Source organism: Camelus dromedarius, chromosome 6, assembly GCF_036321535.1.
Source record: "Camelus dromedarius isolate mCamDro1 chromosome 6, mCamDro1.pat, whole genome shotgun sequence".
Classification (NCBI taxonomy): Eukaryota; Metazoa; Chordata; class Mammalia; order Artiodactyla; family Camelidae; genus Camelus; species Camelus dromedarius.
In genome coordinates, this window is record NC_087441.1 from 15824077 (window position 1) to 15842106 (window position 18030).

The window sequence follows — 18030 nt, forward strand, 5'->3', positions numbered from 1 at the left end:
ATTGGTTGCAGATTAGTTTTCCCTGACTTACAAAACCTCCCCAAATAATTTAGTAATGAAGACCCCTTCTGTGAACTGTCAGTGTTATTTATCCGTCCTACCTCCACTCTGAATCAGAGTCATTTATACACTCCTTGTGGAGGAGTCACCCTCGGCCGAGAATACAGCACGCCGTAGGGATTTACAGAGGCAGGTGTCTGTTAAAGTCAACTAAAATGACAGTTTTTATCACACGGAATGTGACCCGCAAAAATAGCTTTTTGAATTATTTCCGTTATAGACATACTCTATTTTGGTCTAGCAATCAGCACCATTATTTCTAACACGGAGTAATATGCCATTTCTCAAAACATCTTTAAAAAGCAGCCTATGGCATGATTTTGTGCTGTAAACAAGCTCATCTGAAGACCCGGGTAGGCCCTGGACAAGATAAAGTCTGGAGAGGGCACAGCAGTTTGGTGTGAACCTGACTGGTGGGCGGAAGACCTGGGCTGGGGCCAGCTCATCAGGTGACCTGGGATGGCCACACCCACACTGCAGTTTTCTATTCAACCTGCCTCACAGGGTTAATGAGATTACAGTAAAAATGCAGGTCCTCTGAAAATGCCCAGGGCAATACAAGTGGCGGCGCCTCCTCACCCTGCTCTGAGACAGCCCGTCAGCTTGAACCAGGGCTGCCCGCTCCAGTTCCCGCACCTGTAGTCTTTAGGTCACGGGAACAAATGTGGGTCACCTTACACACTTCCAAGCCTAAGAGACTGAGGCTTCTAGCCAATGTCCCAGCTCACTCCCTGACCTTTTTCCTCTTTCCAGTCCACACTGAGTTTCCAAAAAGGGACCTCCTGGTCTCTTGGGGCCTGCTATAGCTTTGATCGTGCTGGACTTTGTGCCTGGGACTGCCTAGTGTTCATTTTGTATACTGGGTACCAACTCCTGTCCAAGGTCTTCATCGCCACCACAAAGTCTTTAATCCATGGTACTTAATTTTACCCTTCGTCTTCGTTTCGAAACAACTTCCCATTCCCATTTGGAATGCCCTTTCCGTCCTCCACCCAACCTCCTGGGTGCAGTGTGGGTCCCATATCTGGAAAAAGACCCTTCCTTGTTCTGTCAGCCCAAGAACATTGCCTCATCTCTAACCCATGCTCTGTCTATCATGGCCATGGAACAAGTATGCATATGATCGTTATTTCTAACGTTCTTCTGTTTGATATTTATAATACTTCCTTAGAATAGGGCTTATGTTCCCCAAATGGCTTAAAATAATAGATTCTTAATGAAACGTCTAGACTGATTGCTGGTCGTTAGATGGTTTTTATTAGAGGACTCAGGTAACAGAAGATGTTCATTCATTCACTCATTCTCTTTTTCATCCAACCAACATTTCTCGAGCCCCCATGTGTCCCTTTGAAATCTAACTGAACTTTTCTGGAATTTTTGAAACAATGACTTGAGAAACAAAATTATGAACTACAGACAAATGTTTATAGTGAGATGCCCTCCCTCCCAGCTGCTTCTCTGGGCTTTGACTAGTGGCCCTTTAAAACAGAAATTTACCCTGGAGCTTTGTTCCAGTCCTCATCACTGCATGCATAACAAACCACCCCCAAATTTAGTGGCTTGAAATAACAATTTATGATTATCCTTCATAGTCCAGTGGATTTGCTGGGCTCAGCTGGGTAGTTCTCGTCCAGGATCTGTCATATGGCTGCGGTCAGATAGGGATGGGTGTTGGACGGGTCTAAAGGCCCACGTGGGCTCCCTTGTGTAGCCTGCAGTTGATGCTGGCTGTTAACCGGGATCCCAGCTGGGTTGTCAACTAGAATATTCACATATGGCCTCTCCATGTGGCTTGGGCTTCTCACAGCCCACTGGTTGGGTCCTGAGGGGGAACATCACAAGGTCAAGCATACAAGAGGCTTACAGTCCTGAAAGCTGCAGGATTTCTTAAGACCTGGCCTTGGGAGTCCCAAACCATCACTTCCACTGTGTTGGACGGTTACACGAGTCACTGAGGCCAGCCCAGACTGAAAGAAGGAGAACTAGACTCTGCCGCTTGGGGTAGGAACATCGGTGAACACAAGAAGGGAAGGAAGGGCCGGCAGACATTCTGGAGGCTTCCTACCTCAGGCTTCCTTGGGGAATGGCCCTCAGCTACTATTACCGCATGGTTCTGCTCTGCTTTTTTACGGCTTCGCATGTTTCCTCAGTTAATTCTCACAACCACCTCATAAGATAGGTATTATTGGTTTCCCTGTATTAGAGAAGACAAAATGGGCTCCAAAGATATGACTTGTTCAAGGTCAAAAAGGTTATAAGCGGCAGACTTGGATTTTAAATCATGGTACATCTCAAAGCACAGGTTTTTCACATTATGCAACCCTGTTTGAAATGATTACTGTATTTGAATGATGCCAAGGAAAGGGAAGATAAAGAGAAGAAGTGGATAGAAGTGCTTTCACACAGGTGACAACAGTCCTTCGATGACAGCAAGCTCTAGACCGCAGTCCCAGTTGCTCTTTGGGTAACACTCTTAGATGCTCAAGCCCCTAGTCATTCTTGTTTTATGGAAAATGGTCTCTTAATTTTAAACGAGGCATTCCAAGGGCACATACTTCAGCAAAGTGAAAGCTCAACGTATAATTAGGATTAAAATTTCCTGTAGAGTAATACAGTCTTATTAAATGGAACAAATGCTTTCTGGTAATTTAAAAATTATCTTGAAAATAAGGCTGACATTAATTCCACTATCAAATCTGAGCTTTAAAAATTAATTAGAAGATGTGATTTAGTATTATGCTACAAGCAAGTTGGATTTTAAAATAAACATTTACATCATTAAAGTAAAACATGACTCGGGGAACTAGGCACTCACTTGTTTTGGTCTCATTTCCTTCCAGCTGTAGGGGGCAGCACTGGTCAAGGGATGGCTTTTATTTATTCACTTTTTTGGTCTTTTCCTAACAAAAGGGAGAGAGTCACTTTCTCCCACGAAATGTTTTTATCTCTGCTCTTCATGGTATGATGTGTTGCCCTCTTCTTCTTCTTTTCTTTTTAGAATATGCATTTTATTTTTATTTTTGGGGGGGTAGTTAATTAGGTTTACTAATTTATTTAATGGAGGTACTGGGGATTGAACCCAGGACCTCGTACATGCTAAGAATGTGCTCTACCACTGAGCTATATCGACCCCCCTTTTATTTTATTTATTTTAACTTAACTTAATTTTATACACTTATTCTTGTGTGTTGCCTTCTTGAATTGATGCCTCTCTAGTACCTATCTCAAACTTCACTTCAAACAGGGGACTTTTTGGGGGGAGAGAAAGATTGGTAAAAGGCTCCAATGTTTCTTAAATTTTAAAATTCCTTATAACATTATTCTTCCCCCGACAAGAAACAAATAGGAAATAAAGAGGAGACAAAGATGAAAAGGAAAATCAACCATAAGCAATACCATCAGTGCAAGTGTCCATTAGGTAGGTGTCGGTACCTTGGACGTGCAGTCTTTTAGAACAAGGACATTCCTTGGCTTTGGCCCACTAATATGTTACTGAGGGGCTGCAAGCCGAGAGGCTAACTCCCTTTCCCCATAGGTTTTCTTAAATGAAGGGTAAAAAAATAGTGATTATCTAAGTAGTGCTGCCCCCTGCTGGTGGCAGTTATGCAACCCTGCAAACAGGTTTCCTCTGTCCCAGTTTCTAGTATTTCCTAGGTAATGTTTAGAGCTCTCAAGATATTGGAGATAACCCAGGTCACACTACCTTGCCCACCTCACCCCTGTGCACAGCGAAAGCTGCCCTTGGAGGGGAAATGACTTGTTTGTCATCACAGCTTTAGTTCAGGTCTCTTCCTATACCACCTAGCTTCACGGAACACCCAACACCTGGAATTCACAGTTCCAGAATAGATCGTGTTTAACTTCAGTGTGCTGCTTGTATGTGATTTTACAAAGATAGTCCAGTGCTCTGTGGTGAGTCTTATCCTTCAGATCCGACCCATTGAACTGGAACCGTCAGACTTTCCCTTAAACACTGAAATGTGGTTCCTAGGATGTGCCTGGTATTAGTGATTCCCTTCAACTCTTTCATGAAACAAAAATAACAGAGAAATTGAGTTACTATTCTGTAGTCTAGTTTCTGGGGGAAAGGATTCTTTCATAACTAGAGCTAGTGATCTAGGAGGGAATTGAAAGAAATGAATTTGATATTTACAGAACCAGGAGGTTCTAACCATCTTTCTAAATGTTCATGTACTTGGCTAAGTTTTATTTAGACTTTATTAATATTTGAGCCTTAAGTGTAATTCTGATGATTAAACAAGTTGTGTGTAAAACTTTACAGGTCAAAGTTTATTAGAAAGTTTAGAATCTCACAGAAGCCTGTAAGATTTTAATTAATCTAAAATTTCAACCGGCTCATCTATTCTTTTGGTATCTACACACACACTTTGGTTCACTGGTTTGGTTACTAGTTCCAAGATAGCGTCCATGTTACATCCATGGAAATATTATACCTACACGGAGAGTTTTTACACTTCCACATCTAGTGAGATGTTTTTCACAACTACAGTATAATGACAGCTGGGCAGCTCCTGTGTGAGAGATCCTTAACCTCCTTCATCAAGAGCAAAGTCTTTCGCCTTGAGATTATTTCATCCTCTCTGGTCAAAGCCTCATCTCAAACATGGTACCTTCAAGAGGCTTTCTGTGACTCATCCCATCTGACTTTGGTCCTTCTCCTCTTGCTGGTACTTTGGTATTTATATTCTCAATTCTTGACATATTTTGCAGCGAAAATGACTTGCAGTTTGTTTGTATGTGTGCAAGTGTGTGTGTGTGCGTATGCTTGTGTGTGGTTGTAGACCGAGCTGAGCTGCATGCTTTTGGAAGGCAGGGGCTGAGTCTTTTCTTTCTTTGATGTTGTTCAGAAGTGCCTGCTATAACCGTCTACTGAGGTAAGAACTCAAATGATACTGACCAATGCAGTTGGCCTTTCTTAGAAAACAGGCCAGCCTCACTGAGGGTACCCCCTCTTACCCTTTGCAATAAATGTGTCTGTTTCTCCTGAGATGCTGTCTGTTTCTCTGCCACCTGCCTGTTTTCTAGTCACTACAATTAGCATAATTACTGTCTCCAGGCCTTGGCCTTTATTGATCTTGGTAGTTAAAGCAGTTTACAGTCCAGAGCTGTGCTGACAGAAAGTACAAATATATTCACCAGGAACCTCTAATAGAGTTTTGCCCCTTTCCTTGCTTTTCAGAATTGCTTTTGTCTGCTTTTATTTTAGACTATACTTTCCTTTTCCCCATTTCCCCCAAGTTTGCTGTGGCAGAAATACAGTAGATCACTTAACCCAGCGATAGGGAGCTGTGGGAAGACGCTGACGATAAAAGTTTGGTTGCAAGACAGACTAATGTGATCAACCTGTCAAAATAAGCATAAAGCCATAAAATAATCAGCAAGGTATTTATCCAACGTCATGGCGGCACCATATGGAGGGTTATTCAGGGTTTTTTTGTTAATAGAAAGAGTTGAGGCTGGAGTTCCCAGATTCTGAAAAGACTCTCCCCATGATGCTATTAAAGAAATGAACTAACAGCAAGAAAGCTGGCAAAGGACCAGCCCATACCCTGAGCCATTGTCAGAAAAATGAATTCTTGAGCTTCTAAAAACTAGGAGTACACAGTGCTGTTGCCTGACATAAAGAAGACTCTCTAATTTATACAAGAGGTGCACCGAGCCAAGGAATTTAGTGTACAATGTTAAATTATTATTTAATAGTGAATACGTATCATGCATATTTGCATGAGTAGAAATAAGCATCCAGAACAAAGATGGTAGATCAGATAGGTTACATCAGGTTAGGAAACTGTCTTAGTGCAAGCATCTCAGAAACCCAGCGGGGGCTTTAAACCTGGGAGGGCAAGGGGGTCAAATTCCCTGATCGGTTCTGCTTGTGGTAAAGGCTGCCTGGAGCCTGACCAGAGGAGGATGTGTACAAGGCTGCCAGGTGTGGGCACAGAAGTGTACACCGCACAACTCCTGGGTGTGTCAGTCACATAGACACACACACACAAACACACACACACTATATAACCTTGATTTTGAGGCCCCCCCAAGCTCCGTGGGAACAAATGTCTTGATTGGTCCACAACGTTTATGGTGACACGAGAGGAGGAACGGGAAGATGCCTGTTATGTATTCACATCCCTGCCCTAAGGAGGGTCCTTCCCGCTTCCATTTGTGACCAGACACCAACCAAGAGTGATACCATGTCCTTCCCTAGGCTCCAAATGTAGAATCTTTGCTCTTTGGAAGCTGATGGGAGCAGGTCATCAATATTATCTTCTTGTCGTTAGATTTATTCTCCTCCATGTTGGGGTCCAAACAGCTAAATGTGATTTCACCTTATTAGAATGATGCTACGTGTAATATTTCTCCTAACCTGTGGGGCATTGGAGAGAAATTTGAATGCTGTGGTTCCACTTGAATAATATCAATGTATATACACGTACTTGGTAATTTATTCAGCTGTTCGTATGTACACCATACATAGGTCCTATGTAGGCACATGTGTGAGATTTTGTCTTTATTTTGATTTAATGATATTCAGTGTAATGAATATTGTTTTCATCTGCCCACCATCCATCCTGCCTGTGAGAACTGGCCCTTTTTTCACTCTTACCACTTACGGTTCTGGAGGTCATGCCACTCCCAGATCTGGGGTGCTCAAGTGACCCAGAACTGGCCAAGCATCCTTTTTGTTCCTCCACCACTGTTTGGTTTAGGGACTGTCATGAGTTGAACTGTTCCTTCTAAAAAGGTATGTTGAAGTCCTAACCTCCAGTACTTCAGAATGTGACCTTATTAGGAGATAGGCAATTAAGTAAAAATGTGTTTATTTGGGTGGGCCCTAATCCAAATTGACTGGCGTCCTATAAAAGGGGCACTCTGGACACTGAGACACCAATAGAGGGAAGATGACGAGAGGACACTGGGAGAACGCCATCTATAAGCCAAGGCTATCGGAAGCTGGGAGAGAGGTGTCGGACAGACCTTCTCTCACTGTCCTCTGAAGGAGCTGACCACACCTTGATCTTGGACTTGTGGCGTCCAGAACTGTGTGTTATTTAATTATTTCATTAGGGGAGAGGTAGTTAGGTTTTTTATTTTTGGAGGAGGTGCTGGGGATTGAACCAAGAACCTCCTGCATGCTAAGCATGCAGTCTCCTACTTGAGCTACACCCTCCCCCTGTGGCGTCCAGGACTGGGAGAAAATATATTTCTATTGCTGAAGTCCCCAGGTCTGTGATTCTTTGTTACTGCAACCCTAGAAAAGTAATACAGGAGTCATCGTGTGACTTGAGCCAAGCAAATCAGAATGAACCTCAGGACTTTAGCAGAAGCAATTGAGAAAGAGATGATCTCTGTCCTTTTACAGTTGTGAGGAAGCAAGACTGGAGCTGCCGGGGCTGCAGCGTGGGCAGGTCCTTCCTAAGGCTGAGCCAGCCAGTGCGGGTCGAGCTGGAGATCCTGAGGGAGGAAGGTGGCTCTGATGACACTGTTTGAGGTATAGGATTAAAATGGTTTGAAGCAGCTTCCAGGCCTTGAATTTTTGTTACAGTGGCCGATAAATTTGCACCCCACCTCCCAACCAACTTTTTTTTTTTCTTAATCCAAATTGACCTGAATATTCTCTCACTCTCACTCAAAAGGTCTCAACCAGGATACCTGGCATCTGACATTTGGGACACGACTGAGCTACTTTTGGGGTAAGAGCTGCCATCAGCTGGTTCCTATTATTGCACGGATATGGCTCAGCACAGTAAAGGGAATATGGAAGCAAATCCTCATCACTACGTGCTGCAGTGTGATACATCACAACTACAAAATGTTGAACTCACATGGATTGTGCGCTCTTTCAAAGCGGTCATTCTGTGACTTGAAAAGAATATGTGTTCACTGGGGAAGTGTGAAATTAAACTGAGTGATTTAAACATTACTGACACAGGTCAAATCTGTTTTTGCAATTATCAACCATTTTTTCTTCATTCTATTCCCAAATGATAATCTACGAGACAGATACTTTTAAGAAAGGATAGCTTTAGAAACATCACTTAACTCCCCCAGAATAAAAATATGGGACATTTCAAGTTCACTGATGGTGAAAATATTTTTATAATCTCCACGTTGGGACCCTTGTAAAGGTGCATACAAGAGGTTTTTTCCCCTCCTTTAAGGAGAACAGTCAGAGACTTGCCCAGTGGGATGGTCCTGGGTGGGGCTACAGACATTGGGGGAGCTCCTGCTAGCCAGGTTGGGGCTTACACTCAGAGTCACTGGTGAAAACCCGGCCCAGGACAGCCATGACCCCGAGTGATTGCCATCTGCTGATGACTGGTTTCAGTCCAAATTTTCAGTCTGGTATCCACATTAAAAAAGATATGCACATATATTAGCATCAAAATAATTAACCATTACAGCATCTGTGCCAAGGGCAGAATGAATGGGCCATTTTAAATACATTGTCCATTCACGCCTAAAGGTGACCTGTGCAGTAATTCTGGAGCACACTCCTGGAAGATTTGGCTGGCTTGGAGCAAGAGTCTGATGTGCTGATTTCCGGGATAAATAATGGATTATTCAAAACCAGAACCAAAAGGGGAAAATATATATGGTTATCTATTTTTTTATTTTTGATAAAGGATATCCTTTATTAAAAAAAAAGATTTAAAGCAGCTACATAGTTGCACATAGTGATACAGTTACCTAAAGAGATTTAAAATAAAAACAAACAAAAGAAATAAGGCAAAGAGAAAGTAAAGCACATGAAAAGCAGGGGGGAGGGTATAGCTCAGTGGTAGAGTGTGTACCTAGCATGCATGAGGTCCTGGGTTCAATCCCCAGTACCACCATTAACATAAATAAACAAATAAATAAACAAACAAACCTGATTACCTCTCCTGCCAAAAAAAAAAAAAAGTACATGAAAAACAGATGGTGCCAGGTGTGAGATCAGTATTAAAAAAAGCATGTCCTGTAGTCCCAGATATTTTCTAGCATAAAATATGAAGAGGAAACCATGATCAGTTACAAAAGTCAGTCTTTATATAGCAAACACAAGGAAAGAAACAAACAAAAACCCCATGGTTCAGGTGAAGAAGAACGCTGCCTTACACGGCGACCAGGAGGACTTTTCCCTCCAGATGGTAGCACTTTAGGGACAGAAGAAAATGAAAAGTCTTGGCTCTTCTCCTCATAGGATGGGTATCCCACCTCTTTCCGCTTTTGTCTTCCCTCAACAAAAGTCTTTTCCTAATGTGAATGAAAACAATGACATTTCACGTTTACGGAGCCCCGACTGTGAGGCGGGAAGCGTGCTAACTGCTCTACTTGTAGTATTTCAGTACGTCAGGACAACAAACTGGTGGTGGGCTGGCAGACGTGATCGCCTGTCCACAGATGCAGATGGGCTTGGGGCAGGAGTGATGGAGCCAGGGGATTAGAGGATCTGTCGGACTCCAGAGTTCCTGTCCTTATCTGCTGCGATGCACGGCTTTTAAAGAAAGGGCTGAACGATAGCTAAGAAAACATCTCTAGGTAGTTTCTATTGGGGGTATATTTCCTTAAAGCAATTCCCCAAAGGCCCAGGTCGTTTCCGATAATTCCATCAGGAAAACGAGGTGATACTCTGTTATGAAGTATGGAATCATAAACATTTCTTGTGTATCATGCTCATTTCATGAAATGAAAGCCTAAAGTAGGCCTTCAGAGTCCTTAGTTTCAACACCTTCCAATGCAAAAGGCTCCACTTCGCTCTAATTTGAGCTTCTCAAGTTCAGGTTCAATAGAACTGAAACAATCAGGGAATGGTTCCAAGTGTGGAAGTCTGGCCAATAAGACAGTTTATGGGAGAGCCGGGGTGGCCCTTCATCCACAGGTCCTAGACTCATCATGCCTCTGGAACTGATGCTGCCCTGGTCAGAAAGGTGAAAGGGACTGGGGACAGCATCCTGTCCTTCGCGGCAGAGGATGCTGCAAGAACAGTGTGGAAGCAGCTTGAAGCAAGGCAAGTCTCTAGGCAATGTTATCAGCCAACACATCAGAATTGAATGCCTTAAAAGGAACTACAGTTGATCTGTCTGGCAAAACTGTTATGGGACGAAACGTAGAGACAAATACAGTGCTGGGCTCTGCAAACACTGCACGTGCTCTGCAAACACCCACACCCACACCACACACACAGGTACATTGAGTTCATCATGGGCCAGCATCGTCATGAGTTTGATATTTCCCTCTTCCATCCATATCACTGTTTTCAGTCAGATCCCAAAGGTACAGAGGGCAAAACACAGCCTCCATGATTTCTCCTAAAACCTGATATGGTCACGTACTCATGAAAATTTCAATTGATGAAGGTGATGAAGAAGACAAAATGGTAATGGATATAGAAAGGGAACACCAGCTACCTCGGAGAGATCTGCTATGTGTTGAGAATAGTTTAACACTGGGGGCAGGGTGAGAATTGGGAAAACACAGACGAAGCAAAAACTGGAAGGATTCTATACATCTCTCTTGCCTTCCCCGCCCCTCCACCAGCCTTCCTGTAATGAGTCTCCTGAAATGTTTTCCTAACAAGTTTGTTTATTCACAGCAGGAGATGTTTCAAACAGATCTGTTTGAAGATGCATTTAATTACTGTCATGTTGATAATGAAGAGTCTTCTCACCCCTCTACCTACAAACTTAATTGTATGTACATCCACTTTTTTCTTACTAACTTCACCGCCAGATAGCTTTCCTTCCATTCAAAGCTAATCTTAAATACCCTCCCGTTCTTCTCACTTCCTTTTAGAGCTTTCCCCACCAATTATTCCCTTTTATTTTTCTTTTCCCACCTCTCAACTAGGATTTGCCCCCATAGTTTATTTTCAAATATTTCTCATCTTAGAAGCAGCCTCCCATGGTACTCTTTAATCTCACTCTTGTCTTTTCCATCACGGCTTCTACAAAGAAGAGTCTGTACCCCTGGCTTTGCCTTAGCTGCATATTGTTATCACCCCGGGAGGCTTAATTGGTCTGGGATGCAGTCTGGCCATTGGTAGCTCTTAAAGATCTTCAGGTGATTCTAAAATGCAGCCAAAGTAGAGAACAACTGGTTTATCTTTGTTTCTATTAATTCCTCCAACATTTTCACTTCTGGTTTATAATCACTTCATGGATGTCTCTCGCTAAGTTCATCCAGGATGACAAAATTCCATGAATACTTTTCAGGTCTTCTCCTTGGTGACCTCTGTTTCCTTCTTGAAACTTTCCTACCGAGGGCTTCTTTCTGGATACATGATTCCCATCACTTCAACCCTCACAGCTATTTCTCAGACGTTCTCTGTCCTCACTCATTAAAACGGCACATGCTTCACGTAGTCAGGCAGGCAGGGGACCACTGGCAACACTGTGCCTTCAGATTCTATATTGTACCTGCCACCAACTCTTACTATTTCTACCTGTAGGAGCGGAGGATCTGACCCCTCTCGTCCATCCCCATTGCTTAGCTTGGGGTTAGATCACTGTAGCTGAGATTAATGGAAGGATTTCATAATTAGTCTAATTCCAGTCTTGACCAAAGGTCCTCTACCATACGGTTTCCCTCTTCTTTTCCAGGACCATCACCCCTCATTTCCTCCTACTGCACCTTACCTCGGGCAACTGGTAACCCTATCTCTAGCACTGCTCTCCTTAGGTGGTTTTGTAACAGGTTGAACTGATGGAGGGGAGTCATTCTGTGCCTTTATATTCCCATGGCCACCAGAGAATCAAGTACATAGTAAGTGATCAATACATTTTGGTTCAGTGAATGAATAAATATACACGTTCTTCTGTTGGCCAGGCACGACCTTATCTGACAGCTGATTTTTGAGCAACTTTTCTAGAGTAACTGACAAAAGCAGGTGAGGATGAAAGAAAGAAATGCAAAAACACACGTGATCCTGAGCCCTAGAGAGCCTGAGCTGAGAACGGAAAAGAGAGCCGCAGCTCTGTGCGCTGGGGAAAGTGCCACTCACACGAATCAGCCTCGTTTCAAGTGTCCTGGCTCTCTTTCAGGTCTAATTTTATGCATGTAAGAAATCACTTCTTTAAGACAAGTTCAATGTCACATACGAGTTTCACTACAGGCCAAATAGAAGGCAATAAAGCACCCTGGAGACATAATAAGAGCAGGAACACATTGTAGATATGGTCTGGCTCAGTATTTGAATAAAGACTCAATTTAATACAGAAGGAAAATATTCCGAGCACCTATGCCATCTGAAATAGGAGATCATTGATTTACCAGCAAACATCAAAGCGATGAAAGGTTTGTAGGGATAGGGGTCCCTCCTCCCACGGAAAGTGAAATGACTCTTGCTTAATGTTTTATTTCAGTCTCCCTATTTCATGCCCATTTCTTATGAATTCCAGAATGCGAGTGGCCATAACGTTGGCTTCTGGTTGTCCCTTCCATGAAATACCGATTTTACAGTCATGTGGAGAAACGCATTTCTTCAGCTTCGACACCAATTTGTTTGGGAGAAATTCAGCAAGGAAACCATTCAGTCATCAACAGCGAATTGTGTATTTTGGGGGCCAAACTGCTAACTGCTAATGCATTCATTAAAACAACTCTTGGGCTTTTTTTTGCTTCAAGAAGCAAAGGCTATAAAAATCACCCAGTCACCTTTTCCTGACATCCCCCTCACCCCACTTCTTCTTGGATATTATTAGGAATGAGAAAATTAAGACAATTTGTATGCACGTTTCTGACAACCATTTCAGGGTTCTGTAATGATAAAGAACAATTCACAAAGGCTTCTCTGGCTTTGGCTAAATCACTTTCTGGGCAAACGTTTTAATTAATGAAGAGGCTAATTCCTTTGCTTTAATCATGCAACATTTAAGCAGAGGCTACTTAGGAAAGCAAATGACCGTGGTGTCTGGCAAATGCCTCTGTCCACAAGATGGCAGTAAATGTTTGATGAGTTTCTAGGATAATTTTAGTCTTTTGTGTGTGAATGGAGGGTTGTGGAAAGAGAAGTGAGACTTGGTCTAGAAGAAAATTTTTATTTATTTGGTGTTTGATATTGTTTTGTATTTTTGTGTCAAATAAATCCTGTAGTAGATAATTAATTTAAAATGCTTTCAAGTGGGTGGCAATTCCATTGTTTATCATAACAGTTAAGCTGGGTATCATAACAAAAAATAATATAACTGGCACCCACCTCAATTATATATAACAAAAAAGATGAGTAAAAGCAATTAACATTTGGCTTGGAGAAATTATAGCGTTCTGAGTTTACTGGCTATTAACTTAAAAAGATATGAACACGTTGGTTTATTTCTGCATCCTAGGTAAGAGAACACTCTGTGCAAGAGTTTTGGGTGATGCAAAAGTCCAGCACACTAGGGTCTTCTCCTCAAGAAGCTTTAGAGCAGCAGAAAATATCAACATGTATTTACCTAACTGCTACACAAGTTAATGGGTGATGGAAAGGGTTATGGATGAAAAGCTGTGTCACTCACTACAGTGGTGGAGAGATTACTTTTCACTGTGGGTGGGAATTAGGGAAGGCCTTTTGGGAAGTGGGACATTCAACATTTGCCCTGAAGAATGGGTGGGATCCAGATTTGCAAACTGTGAGCAGAGAGGGCAGGGGGGTAAAGCACACGGAAGGCAGGTGAGGAGTACCCGGGGACGGACAGGTCGGCTGGCTTGCTGCAAAGTGTATATAAAAGGCAGGTTGGGGAAAGGTTAGCTGGATGCTGAATGCGAGGTTCAGAGGTTTGGATTTTATTCTGGAGGCGGTGGAGGGCCACTGAAGGCTTTTGAGCTGAGGAGGGGGCTAGCAGCAAGGGCTTCAGAAAGAACAGCCTAGAATCTAGGCAGTACGGGTGGAAATGGAGAGAAACAGGCTGTGCAATGGTGTGCAACTCTGGAGAGAGGCAGTGGGGTGGTCCCAGCCAGACAGTCATCCCACAGCCCAGACCATTAACTTCAGTTCTTTAGGTCATCTTCTTTCTATAAAAGGCAAAAGATTGGGCCAGGTGGTTCTTTTCAGCTCCAAAACCCACAGGCCTGGCTAGGATAATAGCAGGGGTGTAGAGACAGGGGAATAAATACAAGAGAGATTAGCAAGGCAGGCAGGATAGCACCTGGCCTCTGAGTGGAAAGGAAGGGAGGGAGGTAGGGGTGGGATGTTGGCAGGAGGGGAGGAGAGACAGGGAGAGCAACAACAGTTCACGCAGCTGGTTGCCCTAGAAAGACCACGGGGGTGTAGGTAGAGAGGAGCACACTGCTCTGTGGAAAACGCGTTTTCTGCCTTGAACATACTGGTACACTGGCTTATACTTATTTGTAGTATTTCAATCATGGACAAAAGGACTGTTTAAATTAATCTGGATCTTGGGATAAATATCTGAGCTGAGAGCAGAACGACTATCATAAATGTTTCCATTCTTTCTCTCTGAATGAATTCAGAGTTCAGCACAAATAACATTGTCAGAGAAGAAGGAATCAAACAGAATACTGAAACAGAAGCAATGCAGATAGTTCTCTGTATACAAAGATGGCGCCATGGACTGGCCTCTTGGAAACTGGCCTGGGGGCTGCTCTCCTGTGACAAGCCCACGAAGAAGAGGGTGGAGGAAGCCCTGGATGAGTCATCACAGAAGAACAGTCCTCGGTCTGACGTTATCTCATCAGCCAGAGCAACCCAGTGGTGAGAAGACTCTCCACCCTGTTCTTAGCAGATATTTGTGGGAAAAGGACAAGTGTGACGTCAACAAACAGTTATCAGGGAGGGATTCAAAAAGTGCAATTTCCAGGGCTATTGCCGGGTGAGATCAGACAGTTTCAGGCTAATCTCTTGGACCACAACGCTGGACAATGAGGGCTGATGCCCAGAAGAGTGGACTGGCGGAAGGAAAGGACTGGGATGTGCCTCCAAACAGTGGAGATTAAAGTCTGTTTGATGCTGCTCAGTGCTGCGTGTTGAATGTGAAATGGACATTCTCATTTGGCATGCTGAAAATTCATTTCCAGAATGTTCACCTCATCAGCACATCACTTCCTTGACCTTTCCATATAGACATCTGCTATATAATGGAAAATATAAGTGTAATTTTAAGGTAGGAATTTATGCTCTTTAAAAATGAAGCTAAAAGATTCCTAACCAGGTAGATTTTTACAAAAAAAAAAATCCCAATTATTACTGGCACTCTGACCACCCTTAAATGCAGTTTGTATTTGGAACTGTGGGTGAATCTGCATTTGGTTTCCAAACTTTCTAAAAACCTAAAGTGCTTTTCCCTGAGATTCTGGAGTGGCTCAAACATCGGCGGCTGGAAAGGAGATGTGAGGACAAATTACAGCTGTTAGAGATTTCCTCAACTTGTAATGATAAAAATATTAACTATTCCTTTAATATCAACAATTTTTAAAACTATACAACTTTTTCTTTCTCCTTTTTTAACTTACCTTTCCTCTTATTTTAAAAACTTTAATGGTTAAAAGCAATGTTTTCTACAGTGTGATAGGAATTAGCAATTTAGTTTAGTGAATTTAATGTTCTGCCTTGGGATTAACCATCGAGCCTTTCTGAACCCAGCCCTCCTCTTAGGTCTCATCCATGTGGGGCCTCCCTTTTTAGGGGTCTGTCTACCTGGTTGTGTCCCAAACCAGCCTGAGAACCTCAGTGCACACAAAAAGTCTGGACTTTTTCCTGCATTCTCACCACCTACTTTCCTGGTGCCTGGCATAAACCAATGAATCACCCCTTTGCTTCTTCCAATCTTATTCTACATGAGCTCACAGATGCATATTACATATAAAAAGTAACACCATGGGAAAGGATAAATTGAGAGCTCGAGATTTGCAGATACTAATATATATGAAATAGATAAACAACAAGTTCATACTGTATAGCACAGGGAACTATATTCAGTATCTTGTAGTAACTTGTGAAAAAGAATATGAAAACGAATATATGTATGTTCATGTATGACTGAAGCATTATGCTGTACACCAGAAATTGACACACTGTAAAATGACTATACTTCAATAAAAATATATATATATATATACACAAAAAATAGTAACAAAGTACCAACACAACACAGAGTAGGAAGGCGAATTTGATGTTACACTTGTAACATCAAATTATAATCAAATTAATAATCATGATATAAATAATGTGGGGGTTAGTCCCACTATCTCTTCTTCCCTCCCTCCTTTCCTTCTTTCCTATGTGTGTTGGTGTCCATTATGTGTAAGGCAGTAAGATTACAGAATGTCAGAAAAAACCTCAAGGTGATCTAGGGCAATTCTTGCCATATGAAGTGGCTTTCTCAGAGCCTTGACAAGAGTCCTGTGGCCTCTGCCTGGCCATAAGCAATGATGATGGACCAGGCTACAAGCAGCCTATTCTGTGTAAACCCAGGATGATGTATCAGAATGTTCTTCTTTATCATTTGGCACAAGTCTGGGTTCCTGTAACTTCTATTTATTGGTCTTGCTTCTAAGTTATAAATAAAGAATAATTTAAGTCTTCTACATCATAGTCCTTAAGATATCTGAAGTCATGCATCACGTCCATCCTTAATCTCCATTTTTAGGCTAAACTTCTTTGTTTCTTCCCTCATTATTCTTTAGATCTCTGAGCCTCCCTCCCTGTGGGAGCTTGGGGCTCTGATGCTGGTGATGATGTCACCATATTCTAGGAACCTGAACCAGCCTACAAACAGCTGGCTACGTCTGGAGGATGCTTGAGGGAGGGGGAGGCAGAAGCTGCAGGAGATTCATATTCAGAAACTGGACAAACTGTTCAAACACCCACCTCTCCCATGTCCTGAGTTGTGATTCTCAAACTTAAGTTTGCATCTGAATCACCTGGAGGGGAACACAGATGGCTGGTCTCCACCCTCAACGGTTTCCAGCAGGTCTGAGCTGAGACCTGAGATACCGAACTTCCCAGGTGATGCTGGCTGTCTGGGTCTGGGACCATATTTGGAGAACCACTGCTGTAAACAATGTGATATGGCTGAGACACTGCATTGACGAGGATAGACGGCTCAACATGAATTGTAATTTAATACAGGTCAGGGCTGAGACTAGCATAGGGCAAGTGAGGTGCCTGCCCAAGGCGCAAAATGCAAGAAAAGTGGTCACTGTCAGGGCTGCATGCACGGACACAGGGCCGTGCACGTGAAGAGCCAGCTGCAAACAAGCCTGTACCAAGCAAGCTGCTGGCAGGAATAGTTTTCATGCTGCAGTGTGGCTCCCCTGGTAGGTAGAATGTTGGCTCTCAAAGATGCAGACCTAGTATGAACACATTAGAGGGTTCCTGGTTCTGCTAATTTCCTGGTGACTGCTTCTTTCAGCAATAAATGTCACAAACCCAGTTGAAAAAGAAATTTCATGAAATTCTGGGCAGGGTGACAGCAGGGGCACATTCTAAGAAATATTTAAAATCTAGATGTACAAGAATATGTTATAAAATTCCATTTAAATCCTGAAAATCTTCAAACTGAATTTCTTTTTCCAGAAGTGAAATCACACAAAGGACAGCAGGTTGTAGTAAGTAAAGGTTGCGATCCATGAAATATTATCATATCATTTCTACCCTTAAAGGCTTTCCCGTCTCCTAGGAGACAGGCATGTAAATAAGTGATTCTACATTGCAGAATGAAATGAGCAGAGGTCCAGTCCCAGGGCTACCCACTGACTGCCACGGGGATAGAGAGGACAGAGGGGTCCTAAGATGTACGTGGATGTTATTGATTTTGTGCTTCAAGTAAATTTATTTAAGAACTGTTGCCCCCACCTCTGAGAAACCTGAAGTCGGCAGCCAGGAGATCCAGAGAGAGAGAGAGAGAGAGAGATGACATTGTTTTTCATCTGCCCCAAGGCCCTGACCTCCACAGCTGCTGGGGGCCTCAAGGAGTCCCTGCTCTCACAACCATCTTACTCTCTAACATGAAAGAAATTTAATCTCAAGTT